Below are 19,978 nucleotides of genomic sequence, written 5' to 3'. Positions count from 1 at the left end.
GAATCTTTAAAGTAGCAAGAGAAAAGAAGTAGCTGCCTACAGGGGACTCCTATAAGACTGTCAGCTGATTTCTCAAAAGAAAGTTTGCTGGCTAGAAGGGATTGGTAAGCAATATTCAAAGTCATGAAAAGCAGGGACCTACAGACAAGGTTGCTCTACCCAGTAAAGCTATCATTTAGAAAGGAAGGGCAGATAAAGAGCTTACCAGGCAAGAAAAAAACTAAAGGAGATCATCATCACCAAACCATAATTATATGAAATGTTAAAGGTAATTATTTAAGAAAAAATAGAAGATCAAAACTATGAACAATAAAATGGCAAAAACCATATATTTATTAACAGTTAAAATGGTTTCCAGATGGGAGGAGGGTGTGAGGGAATGGATGAAGAGGTGAGGAAATTAAGAGGTACAAATAGGTAGTTACAGAATAGCCATGGGGATGTAAAGTACAGTATAGGAAATGCAGTAACCAAAAATCTTATACGCATGACCCATGGACATGAACAAAGGTGTGGGGATTGCCTGAAGTGCTGGGGGGAGGGGGCAAAGGAAAAAACATTGGGACAACTGTAATAGCATAATCAATAAAATATAATTTTAAAAATGCATATTTCTAAGAAATGTGTCCACCAGATTTATTAGTAATTCTCAACATTAGAATCACCTGGGGAGCTTTTAAAACTATGTGAACACTCAGGCTCCATCTAAGACCAACAAATTTTGAATATCTAGGTCATAATTCTCAAAGTGTAGTCTCTGGACCTGGAACTTCAGCATTGCATACAAATTCTCAAGCCCACTCTAGACCTATCTACTGATTCATCTCTCTGGGGTGAACTTGGGGCCCAGCCATCTGTGTGATTCTAACGCTGAAGTTCAAGAACCACTGCTTTAAGTACTAACATTTGTATTTTTGAAAAGCTTCCAGAGATTAAAATATGCATCCAAGGTTGAGAATCACTGGAATAGTAGTGGTATGTGATTTCCAAGGCAGAAGAAGAAGAAGAAGGAGGAGGAGGGGAGGGGGGGAGGAAGAGGGGGAAGAGGAGGAGGAGGAAGAAATTGCTAGAACAGAAAAACACATAAAACTTCTCTTTATAGGGGAGCTGCTTTCTATACCCTGAATGCACCTCTGTGAAGAAAATAAGTCAGTGTAGCTAGCCAAGTTCATGCTTGGTGACTGGAGTGGATGTGGCTGTCTTCATGGATGGGACATTACCCATGGCCCGGCCACGCACACCTGGCCCTCCCAGTCAGTCAGGAGGCAGGTGATGGTGACAAGAATGTCCTGGGACGCAAGACTCAACTGCAGAGTCAGAGATATTAAAGCCCTGTCTGGAGAGAGAGTATTTTAGACCACAAAGTTAAATTTTGGATTTCCAGTTCATAACATTTTATGTGAACTTTTACCTAATAAATTTCATTAAAATAAACATTCCAAGTGATTGTCTCTAAGAACATTCAGATAAATACATAATTATGACAAAGGAATAAATGCTTTCACTTCATCAAGCATTCAGATGAATACAATAAATCATCTTTAAAATGTTTGAAAATCTTTATTTTTGTTTATTTTTATTTTTTTACATTTTCTATTATATTTCTTTCCATTACCATTTAGTTCCCTATACCCCCTTCCCTCCCAGCAACCACCACACTGCTGTCCATGTCCATGAGTCTTTTCTTTTTGCTCAATCCCTCCATCCTCTTCCTTCTCCACAATTTAGCTGTCATCCTGCTCTTTATCTATGATTCTGTCTCTGTTTGGCTTGTTAGTTTAGTTGTTTATTAGGTTCAACATATGAGTGAAATCATATGGTACTTGTCTTTCTCTGACTGGCTTATTTCACTTAGCATCATGTTCTCCAGGTTCATCCATGCTGTCACAAAGGGTGAAACTTTCTTTTTTTTTTTTTTATGGCCGAGTAGTATTCCATTGTCCAACCATATTTTCATATTAATGTTTTAAAAGGGCTTTTTATTTCCAAAGTCATTGCTGAACTGTAATGGATGAGATTAGTTGTCTGCATGTTCCATACTAAGTTATCTACAGGCAACAATGTCCAAACAATTGAAAGATATAGTGAAGATTGGAAACAAAATATAATTTGGAAAGACTACAATTGCCTGATTTATGAATTTTATTATAAAACATTAGAATAATGTCATTAATAGATAGTTCATTACTTACTTAATTACTTAACAAGCAAAATTATATTGTTTAACACTTAACTTATTCAGAAAGTTGTACAGGGGATTGAACATTTTATTATTTATTTATTTATTTATTTTTAAAGTATATTTTATTGACTATACTGTTATAGCTGTCCCAATTTCTTTTCCCTTTGCTTCCTTCTACCCAGTACCCCTCTTACCTCCAGGATTCCCACCCCCCTGACTTCATGTCCATGGGTTGTACATATAATTCTTTGGCTTCGCCCTTTCGTATATTATTCTTAACTTCCTCCTGTCTATTTTATACCAACCAATTATGCTTCTTAATCCCTGCACCATTTTCCTATTTCTCCCCCTCCCTCCTCCCAGCTGATAACCCTCCAAATGATCCCCATACTTGTGATTCTGTTCTTATTCTGGTTGTTTGCTTGTTTGTTTTTGTTTTTATTTTATTTTTTTTAGGTTCTGTTGTTAATAGCTGTGAGTTTGTTGTCATTTTAATATTCATAGTTTTAATCTTCTTTTTCTTAAATAAGTTCCTTTAATATTTCATATAATAATGGCTTGGTGACAATTAACTTCTTTAGCTTTACCCTGTCTTGAAAGCACTTTATCTGCCCTTCCATTCTAAATGATAGCTTTGCTGGATAGAGTGACCTTGGTTGTAGGTCATTGCTTTTCATCACTTTGAATACTTCTTGCCAGTCCCTCTTGCCTGCAAAATTTCTTCTGAGAAATCAGCTGACAATCTTTGTAGGTAACTCTCTTCTTTTCTCTTGCTGCTTTTAAGATTCTCTCTTTATCTTGCACCTTTGGCATTTTAATTATGATGTGTCTTGCTGTGGTCCTCTTTGAGTCTAGCTCGTTTGAGACTCTCTTTGCTTCCTGGACTAGCATGTCTATTTCCTTTGCTAAATTTGGAAAGTGTTGTTTCATTATTTTTTCACATAAAATTTCAATTTCTTGCTCTTCCTCTTCTCCTTCTCGCACCCCTATGATTCAGATATAAGCGTGTTTAAAGTTGTCCGAGAGGTTCCTAAGCCTCTCCTCATTTTTTTCAATTCTTGTTTCTTCATTCTGTACTGGTTGACTGTTTATGTCTTCCTATGTTCTAAATCATTGATTTGAACCACAGTTTCCTACCCTTCACCATTGGTTTCATGTGGATTTTCCTTTATCTCATTTAGCATAGCCTTCACTTCTTCCCTTAGATTTGCTGCACTCAAGCATATCTGTCAAGTCTGTGAGCATCTTTACCACTAGTGTTTTGAACTCTGCATCTGTTAAGTTGGCTATCTCCTTGTCGCTTAGCTCTCCCACTGGAACCTTGATCTGTTTCCTCTTTTGGGCCATACTTCTCCATCTCCTCATCTTGACCGACTCCTGTATTTGCCTCTATGTCTTAGGTAGAGCTGCTGTACCTGTTATTACATTGTAAGGGGTGGAGCCTTAGGTTCTCCTCAGTACAGGGCGATTTGTTTTACCACATTGCAGCACTGTATGTGGGGAAGGGGTCTGAGAGGGGACAATACCTTTTGCTCTGCACTCACCCCTTCTCCAGGCACTTATCCCACTTCCTATAAGAGACTGGCACCACTCTAGTTGCTACTCTAGCCATGGTTCCCACAGTGGGTGGGTCTGCGGACATTCTAGCACTGTGGGGGCCTCTAAACAAATGGACTCTGCTGAGAGATTGGCAGTTTCTTCCTTTGCCCCAACTCCCACTTGTTTGCACAGTCAGAAGCAATGAGGCTTTATTTTTCCTGGTGCTGGGACCATGAGCTGCACTGTCTGATCTGGTCTGGTCCTGGGAGTGCTCTCTAGGTGTCCCTCCATACTTTTTAAAAAATGTGTTACTGTGTTTTCTGCCAGCCGATCATAGCCATTGTCACTGCCTCCCCTGCTGCCTCCACACTGGGTCTTCTCCATCCTGGCTCTGCCACTCCTACCTGTCTGGATGAGTATTTCTTCTTTATATCTTTGTTTGTTGGACTTTCCTGTAGCTAGATTTTCCGGAACTTCTGGTTGTGTCTCTAGCTTTGAGGTAGTTGTAGTTCTTCTTAGTTGTGGAGGGAGACATAGCATGTCTACCTATGCCTCCATCTTGGCCGGAAGTGAGTCAACAATTATCTTGAAACCCTCTTTGGGAGTGGCTCTTTAAGAGGTTGTTAATAGACATGTGAAAAAATACTGATGTGACTCAGTTGTTTACAAGTAAGTCCCTTACTAAATTCTTAGTAATTAAATATATTAAAGAATAAAAGGCCTATATATATATATTTACCTATAGTTCAGATATACATATCTTTTAGCTATAAAAATTTCTAGATGTCAATAGAAATGTCTTTTTAAATTATTTACTATTTTTAATCTTACCTTTGGCAGGCACTTTAGGAGTAAATAATTTTATTGATATCACTTTCTTCAGAAAGAATGGAAGACTTCTATTTATACCCAGTAATATATATTTTAAGAATTATTGAAAATATCCCTGCCTGACCAGTGTGACTCAGTTGGTTGGGCATCATTGCACAAACTGAAAGTTTGCCCATTTGATTCCCAGATGGGGCTCCGTCCCAATTTGGAGTGCATACAAGAGGCAACCAATTGATGTTTTTCTCTCACATTGATATTTCTCTCCCTCTTTTTCTCCCTTCTTTACCTTCTCTCTAAAAAATCAAATAAAATTTTTTAAAAAGGAAATATTAAAAATAAAATTATCTCAAAAGTGTAAGAAAAAATATATTAGATTTAAAGTCAACTCACTGCAATAAAATCCTCCTAAGTTGAAACTGTCTCATCAATCCTTGACCAGAAGACTGACTCCTATTTAGTGCCATTTTTAATTCTACTTTCTGTCTGGGAAAGATGTCATTTGAAACTTGAATCATCTCTCCTATGTTCCTCTCTAAATACCTCTAGTGACATGAAACCCACCCCCTTCCTGACAGAGAGGGTGCATCCTATTTTTGTTTGAAGGTTAGAAAATGACTTATTCACACTGGCACTTTTTCTCTCTATTGCCCGTCTTTGTCTAGCCTCTGGCCCCTGGTCTCATCAACTGTGGCTAATCCCTTTACAAATACACTAACCCTTCACATATTTGAAAATTATAACCAAGATAAAAATTTACTGAGCTCAATGTAAAGTTTTCTACTAGGAGCTAAGAAATAAACTCCATGAGTACAAGATTGGAACAGCATGAGTCAGTGACCCCATATTATTTTAGCTCCAATTTACAGAAGAGGAAGTTGAGGCTGAAAAACATGAAGGAGCCCCTTGCTCACAAGTCCAGGCCCATGCTGGTGAAACTATGGCTTGAGCCCAGAACATGTCAGTGAAAGTCCTGTTCTCTTTCCACCTCTCCATGATGCCACACTCTATTCTGTCATGTACAACATTTTAGAATTTCCTACTATTACTCAGTTTACAGTCCTCCCATGCCATCGCTCTCTACATTGTGAACTGTTTGCCTGGAGTCCCTTGCCTTCTGTATTAGAATGTAATTTTTCCCCCAATGGCACAGACCATGCCTTTAATGCAGTCTAATATTTCCCATATTGTCGCCCACATTGAGATGTGCACGAAGTATTTATTGATGTGAAATGAAAAGTTGAATATCTTCATTTTGACAATCTACTTTCTACCAAAGCAACCTCAGGAAAAAGAATGATCTCAATCTAAAAATGTACATTTTTTTCTAATGTGGTCTTACATTACATATAGTTGCTAGGGCCAAAGACTTGTCTTAGTGAAAAACTTGGCTCCCTTATATATTTCCCCCCTCAAGATATGAATGCTTTAAGTACAGGACTAACAAATGCATTTTCCACCTCTTTGATTAAACATGTCTTAATCAGTATCTCTGCTTCCTATTTTTCTTTCCCCCAGACCTGTCTATAAATTTTTTCTGCACTACTCTTCCTACATAATAAAAAGAGTCTCCTGGCCTTCAGAGTCAATTGCACACTTGTTGGCATTGTTCAGGAAAGTGTGATCCTGCTCGTTTATCTCACTCTGCTTGCCATGCAGGCGCCATGCATGCCTAGCCAAACAGAAAGAACTGCATGTCCTGCTCCAAGTCCATGCCAAGTTCTCCTGCTCTGCGCTTGCCATATTCTCTCCACTGTCCTGTTCAACTATGGTGTGTTAGCAGTTCCTTATATAATAAGACTTAGAGATAAAACATGGTTCATCTGGACAGCAATGACCTGAAAAACACATGTTGTATTCAAGGCCATTATTTATATTTGGAATTCACTTTTTGAAGTTGATTAGCTTTGTTTATTTTTGGTTCTCTTCCAAATTATTTAAAAATTTTCAAGTGACAGTCTATAAACAATAGACTAATCTGGTTCTAATATGACTATAAATCCTGAAAAGAACACATGAGATAATTCCTTGTTATTCCTTACATAGGGAGAGCACTGGCAGCAGAGGATCTGTCATTGATTTGTTTCAAGTTGAACTTTGTCAGCTAGAGGTGATGGTTAATTTCATGTGTCTTTGAGGGCTTGAAGAGAACAGAAAGGCAAAGAAAGGGCACATTTGCTCTCTTTGCTTGAACTGGGACATCCATCTCCTCCTGCCCTCAGACATCTGTGCTCCTGGTCCTCTGACGTTGGACTGAGACATGCACCACTGGTTCCCAGTTCTTGGAGCTTTGGACTCAGACTTATATCATCAGCTCCCCTTAGGCTTTTGTACTCAGACTGAATTATACCACTGACTTCCCTGGTTCTCCACTGTGCAGAGGTCAGATTGTGGGACTTCTTGGCTCCATAGTTATGTCAGCCAATTCTTCTAATGAATCTCTTATCTATATCTATATCATCTATATCTATATCGTATTGATTCTTTTTTTTTTTTTTTTAAGAACCTTGGTCAGTGAAGATTTTGGTACTGGGAATGGTTGCAGAGGAACAGAATTTTAAGGATAAATTTTTTGTTCTGGAGTTTTTGGAAGTCTCACTAATCTGATTAGATTAAAACTCTAATGGCTATATTTCCAGTGGGAAATAGAGCACTGATAGAACATATTGTTGACTGTCTACAGAGATCTGCAAAATATCTGCAGTGAATATTCCCAATCAACCAGTTATAAGAAGCAATGAGCTAAGTGAGTATGTATATGACACTTATAAGCATTTTGGAAAACTGAGGAATATAATGACAGTGGTTGGTTGCTCCTAATGTTACTGGACAAAGTGGTGGAAGAAAAAGATGAAGTCACGGATTTAAATTCCCAAATCAAAGGCAGCATAAATGACCTGAAAGCTTCCTTGTGCGCTGAAGGAGAGCCTTACCTCCTGTAGCCACAGAGCTGAAACTGCTGAAAAGTGCAGAACAGCCTCCTGTGATTGGCTACATTACAGCACAGGTTGAACTCTCACTGCCGTCACAGTGAAGCCATTGACCGGAAAAGGATGAGGTCCTGGAAGATGGGATAGTGATATGTGAGAAGATCCTGATGAAGCTGGGGACATTGAGCCCCTAAGTCATGATGACTTTTCTTTGCCAGTGAGAGGCCTCCACAACCCCCGTGGAACTGGCCTCCCGATTCCAGTAGAAACAGCCTCTTCATCTCAGTCTAAGAAATTCCCTGCATGCATGGGAAAATGGTAATGGCCTCTCCTGAGGCAGTTGCCATGCAAGGCAACGCTAATTCTCCTCAACCCCCACCCCCACCACCCCACCTCCTTTCTTCTAGACTTGTAATTAGACTTAAGTCCCGGCAGGCCCCTAAAGGTGAGGTACAAAAAGGGGGCCCATGAGAAAATGTGTTACATTCCAAGAGAACTACTGGAGTTCTTTCATTTATACAGACAGAAATGCAGGGAATATCCATGGGAATGGATACTAAGATGTAGGCTAATGGCAACAATAACATAAAGTTGGATCAGGCTGAATTTACCGATACGGGCTGAATTTACTGATATGGGCTCTCTAAGCAGAGATTTTGCATTTAACGTTGCAGCTTGGGAATTCGGAAAGGGTGCCAACAGTGTGTTTCTAACAGGAAGTCACAGCCCCTCAACTCATTCCCAGACTTGAGCCTGTTTACAGACCTAGAGCCCCTTGAATGAAGGGAAAGTCACATCGTCTTGTGGAAGGGGCTTAGCATATGACCAAAAATGAATTGTGTTACTCTTTCTCCCAGCCTTCCCCAAAGGGACCTATGGCCTTCTCTGAGGGTGACTGTACACTGGGGAAAAGGAAATAATCAGACCATTCAGGACAATTAGACACTAGCTCTGAACTGACCCTGAGTCCAGGAGACTCCAAACATCACTATGGCCCTCTGGAGGAGGGGCTTACGAGGGTCAGGTAACCAATAAATTTAAGCTCAGGTTCAGGTCACAGTGGGTCTCTGAACCCATCCTGTGGTCATCTCCCCAGTTCCAGGATGCATAGCTGAAGAGACATGCTCAGCACCTGGCAGAATTCTCACATTGGTTCCCTCACCTGTGGAGTGAGGGCTATTATGATGGGAAAGGCCAAGGGGAATCCATTAGAACTACTTCTAACTAGGAAAATAGGAAACCCAAAGTCATACCACATTCCTAGAGGGATTTCAGAGAACAGTGCCACCATCAAGGACATGAAAGATATAGGAGTGGTGATTCCCACCACATCCTATTTGTCCTGTGTGGAAGACAGATGGATCTTAGAGAATGACAGTGGATCACCATAAGCTTAACCAGGTGGCAGCTTCAACTGCAGCTGCTGCACCAGATGTGGTTTCATTGCTTAAGCAAATTAGCACATCCCCTGGTACCTGGTATGCAACTATTGATCTTGTCCATAAGGGCCACCAGAAGCTGTCTTATTAATTTTTTACTTTATTTTTCAGCTTGAAAGTCCAGCAATACAAATTCACTGTCATATCTGAGAGTATATCAACTCTCTAGCCCTACATCATAATTTAGTTCTCAGAGATTTTTACTGCTTATCTCCATTAAACTGTGATGTTATGCTGATTGGACCCAGTAAGTGAGAAATGGCAACTGTTTTAGACTTAATTGGTAAGCCATGTGCATATCAGAAGGTAGAAAGTAAATCTGACTAAAATTCAGGGGCCTTCTATCTCAGTGAAATTCCCAAGGGTCCCGTGGGTTTAAATATTCCCTCAAAGGTGAAGCCTAAGTTGTTGCATCTGGCCCCTCCTACAGCTAAGGAAGAGGCACAAGACCCTGGGCCTCTTTGGTGTTATTCAGCCTATCTACCTAGTGATTGAAAAGCTGCTGGTTCCAAGTGGGGCCCACAGTAAGAGAGGACAGCAACAGGCCCAGGCTACTGTGTAAGCTCTTCTGCCACTCGGGCCAGATGATCCAGCAGATTCAGTCGTGCTTCATGGGTCAGTGACAGTTAAGAAACCTTTCTGTTTGCAACATTTACAGCTCAGGCCTTTTGGATTTTGGAGCAAGGCTCTGCCATCATCTGTTGTAAACTACTCTCTTGAGAAACAGTGCTTGGCCTGCTCTTGGGCCTTAGTAGAGAGTGAACACCTGACTATGGATCACCAAGTTACCTCTTGATGGTGTCATCTGACCCACCATGAACTGGGTGCTATCTGACTCACCAAGCCATAAATTTGGTCATGTACAGCAGCACTCCATCATCAAATGTAAGTGCTATAGATGTGATCAGCTCTGAGCAGGCTCCAAAGGCACAAGTATAGGTTCCATGAGAAGTGGCCCAAATGTCCTGGTCCAGGAGCTTGCTGCACTGCCCCCTCTCTCCCAGCCTCACCTGTGGTCTCATGGGCAGTTCCCTACAATCAGTTCCCAGAGGAAGAGAGCCCCTGGGCCTAGTGTGCAGGTGGTTCTGTACAACATGCAGGCACTGCCTGGAAGTGGGCAGCTGTAGCATTACAGCCCTTCTCTGGGTCATCCCAGGACAGTGAAGGGAAATTTTCCCAGTGGGCAGAACTTCAGGCATGCACCTGGTTGTTCACTTTGCTTGGAAGGAGAAATGGCCAAACATATAGTTATATACCAATTCATGGGTTGTAGCCAATGGTTTGGCAAGATGGTCAGGGACTTAGAGGGAGCATGATTGAAAACTGGTGATAAAGAAATTTGGGAAAGAGGTATGTGAATAGACCTCTCTGAATGGTCAAAAGACATGAGATTTTTGTGTCCCATGTAAACACTCACCAAAAGATGGCCTTAGCAGAGAAGGATTTTAATAATTAAGTTGATAGGATGACTCATTCTATGGATACCAGTCAGCCTCTTAGCCCAGTCACCCTGTCATAGTGCAATGGGCTCATGAATAAAGAGGCCACAGTAGCAGGGATGGACGTTCTGCATGAACTCAGCAATATGGACTTCCATCAAGAGGGTTGACTAGGCTATAACCACTTCTGAGTGCCCAGTCTGCCAGCAGAAGAGACCAACACAGAACCTCATCCTCTGGGGTGATCAGCCAACTACCTAGTGACAGCTTGATTATATTGGGCCATTTCCATCATGGAAGGGGCAACATTTTTCCCTTACTGGAATAGACACTCACTCTGGATATAGATTTGCCTTTCTTGTACACAATGCTTCTGCCAAAATTACCAACCACGGACCTGTAGAATGCCTTATCCACTATCATGGTGTTACACACAGCATTGTTTCTGATCAAGAAGCTCACTTCACAGCAAAAGTAGTGTGACAATGGGCCCATGATCATGGCATTCACTGGTCTTGTAGTACCCACCTTCCTGAAGCAGCTGGCTTGATAGAACAGTAGAATGGCCTTCTGAAGACTCAGTTACAGAGCAAGTTGGATGGCAATACCTTGCAGGGTCAGCACAAGATTCTACAGAAAGCTGTGTGTGCATCCTGTGGTGCCATTTCTCTGATAATCAGGATTTATGGTTCAAGAATTAAGGGGTGGAAATGTAAGTCATACCACTCACTATTTCTCTTAATGACGCACTAGCAACATTTTTGCTTCCTGTTCCCTTTTCTTTTTTTATCTTTATCTGAGGATATGCTTATTGACTTTAGAGAGGGAGGAAGGGAGAGAGAGGGAGACAGAGAAACATGGATGTGAGAGAGACACATTGATCAGTTGCCTTCCATATGCATCCCAACCTGGAATCAAACCTGAAGTCTAGGTATGTGCTCTGATTGGGAATCGAACCTACAACCATTTTGGTGTACAGGATGATGCTCCAACCAACTGAGCTACCTGGCCAGAGCCTATTCCCATTTCTTTATGCTCTACTGGCCTGAAGGGCTTAGTTCCCAATGGAGGAACTATGTTCCTGGAAGAACTTCCACCAGCAGACACAACAATGATTCCACTGAACTGGAAGTGTAGATGCCTCCCACCCACTTTGGACTTCTATGCCTCTGAATAAACAAGCAAAACAGAGAGTTACAGTGCTAGCTGGGATGGCTGATTTAGACTACAGGGAAAATGGGACTGCTACTCCACAGTGGTGGTAAGGAAGAGTATGTCAGGAATACAGGAGACTCCTTAGGGTGTCACAAGATTTCCATGCCTTGGGCTTAAGGTCAATGAAAAACTAGAAACAGCCAATCCAATCTGCCCTACTAACGGCCCAGTCACTTCAGTAATGAAGGTTCAGGTCACCCCACCAGGTTAGAACAATGACCAGCCGAGGTGCTTGCTGAAGGCAAAGGGAATACAGAGAGGGTAGTAGAAGAAAGGAGTTACAAATACAAGCTACAATCATGTGACCAGTTACAGAAATGAGGATGTAATTGTCATGAGCCTTAACTTTTTATTTTGTTGTGAATGCATTTGTATGCTAACTATATATATTATACAAATATGTTGTTTTCTTTTCTAATTCTCTTATGTAACATAAGTTGCAACAACTGTATATCAGTATTTAAATGTTGTTAGTTTTACATCATAGTATTTAAGTTTTGGGAAACCAGAAGAATAGTAAACATCACTTAAAGACCTTATACATACTCTTCTGGGGAAGGGATCAATGCATTTTTGGTTGGACGCAGGATAATTGTTATGTTAAGCAGAAGCAATATTATTATTTTCTTTATTTGAAGATTAAGTATGGTTTAAGGACATGTGTTTGGGTACCCAGTTGACAACTGATGACATTTTGATGATTAATTTTATGTTGGTTTGGGCTAAGAGATGCCCAGATAGCTGGTAATGCATTATTTCTAGTTGTGTCTGTAAAGGTATTTCTGTAAGAGATTATTATTTAAATCAGTAGACTGAGTAAATAAGATGGCTCTCACCAACGGTAGAGGGCCCAAACAGAACAGAAAGGTGGAGGAAGAGGAAACTTGCTTTCTTTGCCTGAGCTGGATCATCATCTTCTCCTGCCCTTGGACATGGTGCTTCTGGCCCTCAGGACTTCAAACTTGGCCTGAATTATACCACCAACCTTCCTGGTTCTCCAGCTTGCAGAAAGCAGATTGTGGCTTCCGTAGTCATATAGTATATACCCCATTGGTTCTGTTTCTCTGGGGAACCCCAATTAATACACTAGAAAAAGCCTACTGATCTGTATTCTTATGAATATTCTGATCTATCCTTGGGCCAAATGGTGAGGTTGAGGAGAATAATAAGGAAAGTAACGGTAGCTGATTTCTACTGAGAGCTTACTAGATGCCAGGTACTATTCTAAGCTCTTCACTTGTATACTTCTATCCACAACTCTCTACATTCCTGTGAAGTTGATACAATTTTTAATGAGAAGACTGGGACTCAGAGAGGTTAAGTAGCTTACCCAAGGTCACAGAGCTAAGAAATAGTAGAACGGCACTTAAATCCACAGAGTTTGATCCAAAGCCCTGGGTTTTGAGCACCATGAGACTGTGTCCCCAGCTTCAAGGGTCTATGAACACTCACTCTGGGTAGATGGGCTCATACATCATATTTCATTAGTATCAGATCTGTTCTCAGGACCGAAGGACTGTGGAGCTGCCTCCCCACATTTAGTGCACAGAAGTACACCATCTGATAGTGTTCAGATGTTGCTGTGGTTCTCCACCTGGCTCTATTTGCAACCACCCAGTGGACTCTTTCAAAATAGAGATGGTGTATCCTGGAGATTCTGATTAAGCTGGCCTGGGGTGTCAGTAGTTTTTAAAAGCTATGTATTCTAAGGAGAGCCACTGTGGACAAATAAGTGGGCCAAGACTTTAATTTCATTGAAGAGGAGCCTACAAATCCACTCGCCAGAGTGCAGACAGTTCTCTAAAAGGGACAGAGCACCAGGACCCCTCTCAGTCTCCTGCCACATTCACAACCAGGTGTTACTCCAGTTTAGAGCCTACCTTGCTGCTCAGAGAAGGGAAGAGAAGCTGCAGGCAGCAGAGGGCCTTCAGCCAGTGTCAAGTCCCTGATGTCCCCACAGCCCTGGCCAAAGCCCAGCAGGCAGGTATAACCAGAATTTCCTTGGGAATATTCAGAGCAGATCCCTTAGCAAGCACAGCTTCTAAATTTGTCCTCAAGAATGATTAATCTGTTGAAGCAAATTCCTAGAACATAATTAAGATGCTCTAATCAAGGAAGAAGGTTGTTATGCGGCAGACTCTGGTGCTGATTCCGTGATAGGAGCTCGTGACCAAATGGCCTCAGTAACCTCGTAGAGGCTGGGAAGGTGACAGAGTGGGCGTGGCCAGGCAGGAGGGAAGAGCAGGCAGTTGGGAATTCGTGAATGTTGAAGGGGAAATGTCTGGGAGGGCACAGGGGTCAAACAGTGGAACACTGGTGAGGGTCAAGGACAACGAACCTTCAGATTTAGGGTGCAAGCTATTAATGGCTTTGGGAACAACAGCAATGTCTGTGGAAATCTTGCTCTGTCAGAAAAAATAGTTCAGGGGAGGTAAGAGTTGACTACCTGGCAATCAGTGGGGGTTCCCAAGGCTGGAAATTTGAGTGTCAGGGTCCCTGGGGGAGTCTTCATTAAAGGAGCTGACTCTCCCGCATGTGTCTCCCTCTTTGGGGAGTAGGGCAGGACAATGATGGCTCACATCACATATCGGGGCCCTGGTGAGCGATGGTGATATAGCCAAGGCTGAGCATCATGATGGCATTGGCCTTGTCCCCATTTGGTCTGGGCACTGGGGCCACTGCTGCCAAGCATGTATTCCTCAAGGGACACGATGACCTCCCCACTGGTCCCGGGGATCGAATGGCAGTGACAGGTAGATTATCCCTTCTCCTTTCCTCTCCCTTGCACAGAATAGTGCAGGTAGGGAGGACAGGGCCCCTGCCCCCACCCCTATCCTGGAAGAGGCTTGGTGAAGGGGGAGAGATTTGGAGGGGGAGAAGGAGAGAGGACTGGGGGAGAGCAGGGGAAGACAGAGTGGGGTCCTTTGATATTCCTAACCTCATCTCTGTCTCCGATTGGTCTGCACCCACCGCGGACCCTGTCCATGGTACTGTGTCACCCAAGTCCCTGGATAACACCGCATCTCACTAGTCCCCTCCTTCCAACCAGCCCCCTCAGGTTAGACCCAAGTCACCGATGAAATGTACGGCTTTCAGTGGGTGCTCTAATTTCCCTCTCAGCCTGCATGCGGCCCATTAAATGAAGCGCTCTTTACACCCAAATTCTTAACACAGAGCCGGCTCAGAGAGCTGCATGGTCAGAATAGGAAAGAGGGTAGCGAGTTTGTCCTGGCCCCTTCCTGGGTTTCGGGGACTGGAGCTCTCTCACCTGTGAAGCTCAGCTGGTGTTGAGGGTCCCCATGGTACAAAGAGGAGTGGTATAAGGACACTACAGATACAAGGGATGGCCTCAACACAGGCCCCTCTGCCACCTACTCAATGGCTATGCTCCCTGCTGGTGCATTTCCTGCCCTTCCAAGACCTTGGGCATCGTTTCTGAATGTAGGGGCCAGGTTAAGTGGAAGGAAGTGGAGTCAAGTGTATGAGGCCAGTGTGCACAGGCTAGAGATGAGTTTTCTAGGAATTCAAGGTAAGTACTCAGCTTCACCCTGGAGAAAAGCTGTGCCTCTCTCAATGGGGCCTAATTAATGGGGTCAAATGCATGCCCTCCAAAGTGAAATTAGCAGGAGCGGGAAGAGCAGCCAGTGAGGATATCTTCGAGGTTCCTGCCTTCCTTGCCATCCCCACCCTCTGAGTTAATCGTCTCTGTTCTCCAGTTCAAGGGCCCCTTTGAGTAGCTCACAGTCTTGATTCCAATTCAAATGTTTTCTAAGGTTTGTTGGCTAATATTGAGGACAGATTCCAACTCCCTAAAGAGGGTAGCTGTGGAACAATGTCAACAGCATTAATGCGCTACAAACACACGATATGTTTAACTAAAATATTTAAATACAAATGCTACGTTTTGGTACTGAGTACAGATGAAAATGCTCTGATGCTTTTAACTTCTGAGAGCTAGTGAGAGAAATCAAAATTATTAAATTACCACAAACATTTTCCCTAGGAAAAATCCATCAGGGTGCCATATACTGACCCCCCTTTTTTTCTGAATTGGCTGGACAGTGGGACAGCTTTCCCCCTGAAGTATGCGTCTCTCTCCGTACCTGGCAGACTTGAAGTGTGCCGTCCTCACTGGACTGGTTTGGAGGGCTGATGGCAGGGCGGATGTGCGGCCCCATTGGCAGGTTACAGCTTGTCTGCCCTTCAGGCGGACAGCCCAGCTCCTCTCAAGGTCAGAGCAATACATACACACATATAGTCCCTCCTCAGGAGCCCTTGACATTCTGAGATGGAGCTGACTAAAAAATACCAAATTATATCACCTTTCTCTTTGAGTCAGACACACAAAATGGGGAGGCTTAGAGCACGGAAAAAAATGATGGTTTCTCCTCCGCCATATATTTCAAAATAATATAATAAGATGTAAAATAAGCCGAGACTACTTTGGTGCCATCAATAAATACGTGTCCGCCCTGGCCCATGTGGCTCAGTTGATTGGACTGTCGTCCCGCAAACCAAAAAGTCGCAGGGCACAAGCGTGGGTTGAGGGTTTGGTCCCAGTGGGGAAAGTGCAGGAGACGACAGATCGATGTTTCTCCCATCGAAGGTTCTCTCCCTCTCTCTCCCTCCCTCTCCCTCTCTCTCAAATCAATAATCATGTCCTCAAGTGAGGATTAAATACATACATACATATGTATACACATACATACATGCCCCATGCCAGATATCTTCCATTTGCTGTTTTGTCTCACTCCCCACCTTTCTGTATCCTGCTCTCTGTGCTGCGAGGCTCAATGAACTGACTGTTTCAACAAGTTCTTCAGTTCTTGGATTTCAGTTGGGTTTGGTCAGCGGGGAACAGAGCAGGAGGTGAGGGGGCGGGAGGAGAGGGAAGTGGATGTCACCGTAGGATGACTGGCTATCTGCCTTCTCCACTCAGCTCCATGTGTCTCCAAGTTCAGGATATCTTTGCAGGACCTAGACCTTTTGGGCCTGGGAGGGAGGGAGTGTTACAAGGCCCATTGTTATTAGCCTTGCACTGCCTTTTGTGGTATCCCTACACCTTTGTAAATAGTTCTCTTATTATACACAAATTTGCTCAATTTGAATATGCCATCTATTTGCTGCTGGGACTTAACTAATACAATATCATATGTCAAATTATTGTTTTTTAATATTTTGGGGTGCCCAGCTTTGTTGATGCCTTAAAAGTATCCTGAGTTTTGTTTTGTTTCTTTCCTAGAGTATCGAGTGTCTCAATAGAGGGCCAGTTTGTAAGGTCTTGAATCTCCCAAGCAAGAACATCTACCCCAACATCATACATCAGGACATGTGTACTAAAGTGCAGATGGCCATGGGCAACCAACGCAGAAAAAAGAACAGGATGCCAACATTCAAAGGCAAAAGAATCAATACTTTTATTACAAAAATTCAAGGAATGATTACAATTTCTAGTTTAGTTTTATTAAAGATTATAAATGATTAGGAAAATCTAATTAAATAAAAATGATTGTGATTTCAGCATTGCCATCAGAAACATTATGAAGAAATAGGATTAAATGACCAAATTTTGTACATTTGTGCTCACTTGAAAATTCTTCCATGCCTTTTCTCTTTCTCTCTAAGCCATGGCTTTTCTGCTTCCTACAGAAATGAAACAGGTTAGTCCACTCTCCACAGAGAAAGGTATGTGGTCTGCAGTATACCTTCTGATTGCCTGGGTCACAGAGTTCAGATGACTCGCCAGGGTCAGAGAGGAGGCCTATCCTCCAGTTATGTCCCACATAAAGTTAAGGATTTGTTGCTGAGGAGATGGATAAATGAATCTGTGAGAGAGTGAAGCTCTATCACACCTCAAGATAGATTCATGCTTCTCAGATGCCCTAATCAATGCTGTATTACTTCCAAATGGGTGTCAGCATAGTGGTAAAGTGTGTAAGTCCTTTTCCCCAAAATACTGAAGTGGTTTAGTCAACAAAACAAGGTACCACCCCCACCCCTGTCAGCGGCATCAGGACTTTCTGGTGATTACATTAAAAAAATTTTTTTTAATACAGGTAGTCCCTCTCTATATCGCGGATCACTCATCGCAGCCTCACTGTATCGCGGGATTTTAAAAATATATTATATTTAATTATTTATTGCAGATTTTTCACTATATTGTGGGGTTTTGTGGTACTGCATAGGTATGTTGTTAAAGTTACGTAGGTTTAAGAGTGTAGGATAAATATAAGGTTCCTACTTCACAAGGGGGGTGTCTAGAATTTAATACCCACGATAAGTGAGGGAATATTGTCATTTATTTATTTTTAGAGAGGGAGAAGAGAGAGTAAAAGAGAGGGAGAGAAATATCAATGTGCGGTTGCCTCTTGTGTGCTCCCAACTGAGGACCTGGCCTGCAACCCAGGCAAGGAATCAAACCAGCAACCTTTCGGTTCTCAGGCCAGCGCTCAATCCATTGAGACACACCAGCCAGGGCTGATTACACTTTTGAAAACATTCTTTTATATCTGGAATCAAGCAAGAGCACCTAGGTAAGTGGGTAGCTGTCCCCCACAGAGAACTTTCTTTTTATTTTCACTTAGATGTAGTAGTTACTAATCTTTTTTGCATGTAGTCCAATTCAGGAAAAGGAAAAGTTTACCAATGATTTATTTTTCCCATCCAAATATTTTTTAAAGTTTTACTTTTTTCTTCCCCTCAATCCCAAAGGAAGAAAATTGTATTTTTTCACTTAGTTTGTTAAACAGAAGAATGTCAGTAAGAAAACTAACATGGCTTTTTAGCCAGTAAATTGTTTCTTTTTGGAGATATTAGAGAAGCATACATGTAGAGAAGACTTTCTAATTTTTTGTTTAATGAATAGACTTTATTGTTTATACTGGTTTTAGGTTTACAGAAAAATTAAAGAGAAAGTACAGAGTTTCCCCAAACCTCACATTCTTTAAACTCTGTCTTGTATTAGTGTAGTACCTTGGTTACAACTGGTGAACCAATATTGATACATTATTTTTTAATTAGTTAATAGTTTACATAAGAGTTCACTTAAAACATTTTTAAAAATCTCACCCAAGGACTTTTTTTTAATTGTGCTTAGAGAGAGAAAGGGAGCAAGAGAAAGAGAGAGAAACATCAAAGTGAGAGAGAAACATCAATTTGTTGCCTACTCATACGTGCCCTGACTGGGGATTGAACCCCCAACCTGAGTATGTGCCCTGACCATCATTTGGTTCATAAGACAATGCTCCAACCAACTAAGTAAGCCACACCAGTCAGGGCAAGAGTTCACTTTTTGTTGTGCTCATACTATAGGTTTTGACAAATGCACCATGCTATGTATCCAACATTATAGTTGCCATTCAGAATAATCTCACTGCTCTAAGGACTCTGTTCTTCATGTATTTATCCCTTATTCAACCACTGATCCTTTCACTGTTTATAGCTTGCCTTTTCTAGAATGTCATTTAGTTGAAATCATACAGTGTCTAGCTTTTAAAATAGGCTTCTTTCGCTTTCCGATATGCATTTAACATTTTTCCATGTCTTTTCTTGACTTGATGACTCATTTCTTTTCTCTGTATAACGTTCCATTGTATGGATGTACCATGGTTTGTTTATCCATTCACCTATTGTAGGGCATCTTGGCTGCTTTCAGTTTAGGGCATTCATTCATTCATTCTTTAGCTTCTATAAGCATTTGTGTGTCCTTCTTGTATGGATATGAAGTTTTCAGCTCATCTGGGTAAATACCTAAGGGGACAACTGTTGGATCCTATGGTGAACCTATGTTTAGTTTTGTAAGAAGCTGCCAAACCATTCCAAGTGGCTGTGCCATTTTCATTCCACATTCTTGTCAGCATTTGTTTGCTCTGTCAGTGTTTAGGATTTTAGCCTTTCTAGTAGGAATATAGTTGTATCTCACTGTTGTGTTAATCTGCACGTCCCTGATGACATATGATGTGAGCATCATTTCACATGCTTATTTGCCATCTTTATATCCTTTATATCTATCTTTTGTGAAGTGTCTGTTCAGATGTTTGCCTACTTCTTAACTGCGTTGTTTTCTCCCAGTCTATGTCTTGTCTTTTTAGTCTTTTAAAGCTTTCTAATTTTTAAACCATTACATCTGTGTCTAGAATTTTAGAGTTTATAAATTTGTTCAAATGTAATATCTCATTGCCTCCACAAAATGCCCCCTGCAAATCAATGTTAGAGTGCCCACATTAGTGATATGGAAACAAAGAGGTGAGGTGACTTGGTTCCGGTCACACAGGGTGGGAAGGAGGGAAAAGGTCTGCCCCAATCAATGGGACATTGGGTTGCCTGTTCTGTGTGCCAACCTGTGCAGGGTGGTGCTACAGGATAAAACAGCTCTCTCTCCTCCCAACTTGGCTCTCTGACTCTTGA

The sequence above is a fragment of the Furipterus horrens genome, unplaced genomic scaffold (genome assembly GCF_987537825.1).
Source record: "Furipterus horrens unplaced genomic scaffold, mFurHor1.1.pri manual_scaffold_1, whole genome shotgun sequence".
Taxonomy (NCBI): domain Eukaryota; kingdom Metazoa; phylum Chordata; class Mammalia; order Chiroptera; family Furipteridae; genus Furipterus; species Furipterus horrens.
Note: the sequence above shows the minus strand (reverse complement) of the source record.